Source organism: Panicum hallii, chromosome 8 (genome assembly GCF_002211085.1).
Source record: "Panicum hallii strain FIL2 chromosome 8, PHallii_v3.1, whole genome shotgun sequence".
NCBI classification, from domain to species: domain Eukaryota; kingdom Viridiplantae; phylum Streptophyta; class Magnoliopsida; order Poales; family Poaceae; genus Panicum; species Panicum hallii.
In genome coordinates, this window is record NC_038049.1 from 22,516,554 (window position 1) to 22,522,830 (window position 6,277).

Below are 6,277 nucleotides of genomic sequence, written 5' to 3' on the forward strand. Positions count from 1 at the left end.
CGACGTGTACAATGCCATACTTTAAAAACTCCGTTGCATGACCTAAAACTTATGTCTGTTTTGTAATAATTCCCTTGGTTGGGAAAGTTATGTTACTTTTAAATACTCATGTGTTATATTTGCCTGTGATGTAAAATGTGATGGCCTTTGTATCTCTAGACTCGCCTTCGTGCGGGGTACCTTGTTTGATCCTGAATTCGGTGGTTTATCAGGACGTTACCCGACAGACCAAGGATTATATCGTTTGAAGCACATTGAAGCCCTCAAGAGTGGACCCGCGTGCTTGAGCCGGTGTAATTCGGGTTGGTTCTGCCACACAGAGGCAGCCGGGGTGGCTGACGACGGCGGCCCGAGGCTGTGGCGGAGGTCCGACGAGGGGTGGTGCTCGGGAGAGGAAAAGGTCATGGGAATGTAGTCGCGTGAAGGCAAGAAGGAATGCGTGGCTAGCTCCAGGAGGTGCTCGGGGTCCAGAAGAAGGTGGGGTTGCACGGAAATAGGAGCTGGCAGCCGGCGGGAGTCGTGGCGGCTCGGGCAGCGGCGGTGTGACGTGGAGAGGCAAGAGCAGGCTAGCGCGGGTCGGGGAAGCGGCGGCGCGGGCGTTAGGATTGCACGTGGCACGGTTTAGAGCGGCGCGGGGCGGCCGGTGCTCGGCACATGGCTGGCGGAGCGGCAGCGGCGCGTCGGGCAGAGGGAAATCAGAATAGAGCAGAGTAGAGGGCTGCAGGAGGAAGACGAGGACTGATCTATGATTTTCCAAAAGTGCAGGGACCTCACTGTAATGTCTTGGCAACTTTCAAACCATAGCTCAAATGAAAATGTGCCCAAAACCAAAAGTGTAGAATTTAGCAAGGTCTACAACTTTGCTTTAAGGTTCAATTGCAAAAGAGCTAAGGATTTGAAACTAACATAAAACTTGGCAAAGTTTTAAACTTGAATTAAATCCTATTTAAAAACTACACTACACTTACATCATAGGGGTAGTTTCACTTATATTTGCGATTTAAAAGCAAGTTCTTGACTTTTACCAAACAACCTTCATATGATTTGATTTTATCTCCCATTCTCTCCCATTTAACACTAAAGGACCTATATTTTTCAGAATTACATTTATGTCCCTTTTCCCTTTTGCATTTAAATTTGAGCACACATAACAAGATCAATCATGCACACTTTATACTAATATTTAGTGTGTTTATAATCCTAATACCTGAATGTCACAGCCTATCCCCCTAAAAAGAATCTCGTCCAGAGATTCCGGAACCGAATGGAATCTGGCAATTAGATTTGGGAGTTGGCTTGAAGGAAGTTTGGGAAATTTTGTTGAAGATAAGATTCGGTTTCCCAAGTTGCTTCTTCTTCAGTATGATGGTCCCACTGAATTTTAAACATCTTGATAGTTTCTCTTCTAGTGCTTCTCTCTTTAGCGTCTAGGACTTTGATTGGATGTTCGACATAGGATAGATCGGGTTGGATGTCAATGGTTTGAGATTCTATGATCTCAGTAGGAGTTTTAATGCACTTCCTAAGCTGAGATACATGGAAGACATCATGGATGGCCGCTAGTTGAGGGGGAAGTTGGAGATGATAAGCTACGGGTCTGCAGATTTCGGTAATTTCAAAGGGTCCGACATAACGAGGAGCAAGTTTCCCTTTTACACCGAACCTTTGAACACCTCGGGTAGGAGATACTCGAAGATAGACGAGGTCTCCGATTTGGAACTGTATCGGTCTTCTTCAGATGTCAGCGTAGCTCTTCTGTCGAGATTGGGCTGCCTTTAGATTAGTCTGTATAGTCTTCACCTTATCCTCTGCTTCAATGACCAGGTCGGGTCAAAAGATCTTACGTTCACCGGTTTGTGACCAACTCAAAGGAGTTCGGCATCGGCGACCGTATAATGCTTCGAACAGAGCCATCTTAATGCTTGCCTGATAACTATTGTTGTAGGAGAATTCTGCCAGCGACAAGCATTTATCCCAGTATTTGTCATACTGAAGTACACAGGCTCTAAGCATATCTTCCAGAATTTGATTTACTCTTTCAGTTTGTCCGTCTGCCTGAGGGTGATATGCGGAGCTTCGGATTAACTTAGTTCCAAGAGCATGTTGAAGTTGCTCCCAAAACTGAGCGATGAATTGTGCTCCACGATCAGAAATGATCGTCTTGGGTACTCCATGAAGACGAACGATTTGATCCATATAGATCTCAGCATACTTTTTGGCATTATATGTAGTATGCACGGAAAGGAAATGGGCAGTCTTGGTCAATAGATCAACGATTACCCAAATGGAGGCATGTCTTTGAGAAGTGTTGGGTAAGCCAACGATAAAATCCATACTGATATCCTCCCACTTCCAAGAAGGAATGGGTAAAGGTTGAAGAATACCAGCAGTTTTGAGATGACTGGCTTTAACTCTTTGACAGATGTCACACTCCGAGACATACTTTGCAATTTCTCGCTTCATACGAGTCCACCAAAAGTTCTGTTTCAAATCCTAGTACATCTTGGTACTGCTAGGGTGCATAGAGAATTTAGACAGATGAGCCTCGTCCAATATCTGCTTACGAAGGTTATGGTCCTTGGGCACAACGATACGCTTGTTGAACCATAGAATCCCTTCGGAATCTACGCGAAAGCATTTGTACTTTCCTTCTCCTTGGGTCAACTTCTGCTTAATGATTCTGACCCCTTTGTTACGCTATTGTACCAGAACAATGTTATCCCAAAGTGTAACTTCAATTGAGAGATGATTCAGGCTGCCTTGAGGAATGATCTCAAGATTGAGCTTCCTCATTCCCAACAAAGCTTCTCATTAAAAGCTTCTACTGACAAGCAAGAGCAATGCGCCTTGTGGCTAAGTGCATCTGCAACGACGTTGACCTTGCCCGGATGATAGTGTACTTCCAGATCATAGTCTTTGATGAGTTCTAGCCAGCGTCTTTGTCTCATATTTAGATCTGCTTGCGTGAAGATGTACTTGGCTTTTGTGGTCAGTATAGATATGCACTTTGTACCAATTAGATGATGTCTCCAGATCTTAAGTGCATGGATGACAGCTGCGAGTTCAAGATCATGAGTAGGATAGTTCTGTTCATGAGTCCTGAGCGCTCGCGATGCATAAGCAATCACTCGGTTGTCCTGCATAAGCACACAACCAATTCCGATTCGTGAAGCATCACAATAGATGTCGAAAGGCTTTGAGACATCAGGTTGAGGTAAAACTGGGGCAGTGGTAAGATGTGCTCTAAGGGTATGAAATGCATTTTTGCATTCCTGATCCCAGGAGAACTTAACTCCTTTCTTTAGTCGTTCAGTCATGGGCTTGGCTATCTTTGAGAAGTCAGGAATGAAACGTCTATAATAGCCAGCTAGGCCAAGAAAACTAGGGATTTGATGGACTGATGTTGGGTGTTTCCAATCCATCACTTCTTGTACTTTACTGGGATCAACGGATATACCGTTACTGGAGATGGTATGTCCCAGAAATTTCACGGTATCCAGCCAAAACTCACATTTAGAGAATTTGGCGTACAAGTGGTGGTCTCTCAATTTTTGAAGAACAACATGGAGATGTTTCGCATGATCTTCCGGATTCTTGGAGTAGATCAGAATGTCATCAATGAAGACCACAATAAATTTGTCAAGTTCTTGCATGAAGATAGAGTTCATGAGATACACGAAATATGCTGGGGCATTAGTAAGACCAAATGACATAACTAGATATTTGTAGAGTCCATATCTGGTGGAAAAGGCTGTTTTTGGAATGTCACTTGACCTGATCTTGATTTGATGATAGCCGGAACGAAGATCAATTTTAGAAAATACCTTGGCTCCGGCTAACTGATCGAACAGAATATCAATGTGGTAGAGGATACTTGTTTTTGATGGTTACCGCATTGAGGGGGCGATAATCTACACATAGCCTTAAGCTGTTGTCCTTTTTCTTCACGAATAGGGCTGGACAACCCCATGGTGAAGCACTTGGATGGATATAACCCTTATCAAGGAGGTCCTGGAGTTGGATTTTTAACTCGGCCAGTTCATTGGGTGGCATACGATAGGGCCTCTTAGATATGGGTGCTGTACCGGGTTGGAGTTCTATGATAAACTCAATATCCCGGTCCGGGGGCATTCCAGGCAAGTCATTTGGAAAGACTTCTGGATATTCACAGACAATTAGGATGTCCTTTAACTTGATTCCTTCTACAGCGTAGACACAGGAGTTGTTATACTCCCGTTGTGGAAGATAGAGGATAATAGGCTCATGATCAGGTGAATCTATTTCCACAGTTCGGGAGAAGATATCGAAAGACACTCGGTGGCTAGTAATCCAATCCATGCCTAGGAGGACATCCATTCCTTCTAGGTCCAATAACAGTAAATCTGTTCTCACCAGATTTCTACCCATTTGAATTGGTACACTTCTATAAACTTGGTTTGAGGAAATTTTTCCGCCAGGAGTCGTTATCATATAGGCCCCACTAGTAGGATAAAGATTCAAGCCTATTTTGGTGCCACATTTTGAACTGATAAAACTATGGGTAGCACCAGAATCAAAAAGTATAATCACGGGTTGATGGTCGATAGAGAAAGTACCCGTCATTATTGGCGCACCCTCGGGGAGTTCGGAGAGAGTGGTGAAGTTCACCCTTCCCTGGCGGACTTGTACCATTTGCTTCTTGCCCTTGACCTTGCTGTTCGGGTTGGATGTTTTCCCTTGAAAAGATCTTCGGGGTTGAGGGCAATCCTTAATGAAATGGGACGGGCTGCCGCAATCGAAACAATGATAATTGTTGTTTCCTAGGTTGGATGGCGGAAAGCTCGGCCATGGGCTTTGCTGCTGTTGCCGCTGGGGTTGTGGTGTCGGTGGTTGATTGAATCGAGCTTGCTGGGGTTGTCTGGCTACCCATCTGCCTGGCAGATTATTTCGGGGCGGTGCTCGGGTAGCAGTGTTTTTGACCAACCGGTACCTTGGCGGTTGCGCCGTTGAGGGTCCAGTGGGTGTCTTTCGTTTCTTTTCTGCCCGGTGGGCTGAGATGCAATCCTCTTGGGTGATTGCCATATTGACCAACTCATTGAATGTGCCAGCCTTTACCAGATTCAGTCGTTCCTTAAGCTTGGTATTTAGGCCTCGACGGAAACGATCACATTTGCGGGCATCAGTGTCCGCATGATAACCCGCATACTGGCACAAGTGGTTGAAGAACTGTGCATATTGCATGACAATGCGGGTTCCCTGAGTCAGATTTAGAAATTCATTGAGCTTTCGCTCAATGAGTCCTTCGGGAATGTGGTGCTCTCTGAAAGCGGTCCGGAATTCATCCCAGGTGACAACATGACCAGCTGGCTGCATGACATGGTAATGGTCCCACCATATGCGGGCAGTGCCGCGAAGTTGTTGGGCTATGAAGAGGGCCTTGTTCTCATCTGAGCAAGGTGCAGACAACAATGCGAACTTAGACTCTATGGTACGGAGCCAGCCGTCAGCATCGAGGGGCTCATTTGCTTTATGGAACAGTGGGGGCTGGGTGCTAAGAAAATCTTGATAATTAGCCGATGGGTGTTCATCACGACCTCGGGACTGGTGATGAAGTTGGCTCATCTGAGCCTGCACTAGCTGGTTGAGGAGTTCTGTTTGTTGGGCCATGACCTCTGCTAGATTTGGTGGGGCCGGTGGCGGTTGTTGAGAACCGCTAGCTTGGTCTGGCCGGAAATCTTCTGGGGTTCCACGAGTAGCTCCAACCATCTGAAACAAAGGAGATATCCATTATCAACCATATTCTTACTCCTATTTTTAGATGATATACTGCTAGCAGATATGTTGTTCACATGTTCCATTCAACCAACTCATTTCAAATGCAAAGATAGTGAATAAGATGGCAAAACACACGGTTTAGATTACTGCACAGATACTGGTGGTCTTTACATCTTACATCAGGGTGGTTCGACTGCCACGAGTTAAGCTACATGTACACATGCCACATATACTACAACAAGTGGCTCTAGGTCTAGGTAATCTACTCACGACCTATGTCACACCACTATTTACAACTAAGATGTCGATGATTTAGATGAACTAAAAATCGTCAAGGTTGCCCACGGAGGACTGGCTGCTGGAAGAGGAATGATCTGGCTGAGGATTGGGTTCTGGGTCTCCATGCTCGGAGTCGAGATCAGAAACTCCTTCGATTTCCTCCGGGTCTTCTTCGCCACCTTCAGGGGCTACAGGTACAACAGGAGGTACTAGCTGCTGCTGGAGTTCGTCGATGTGAGCATGG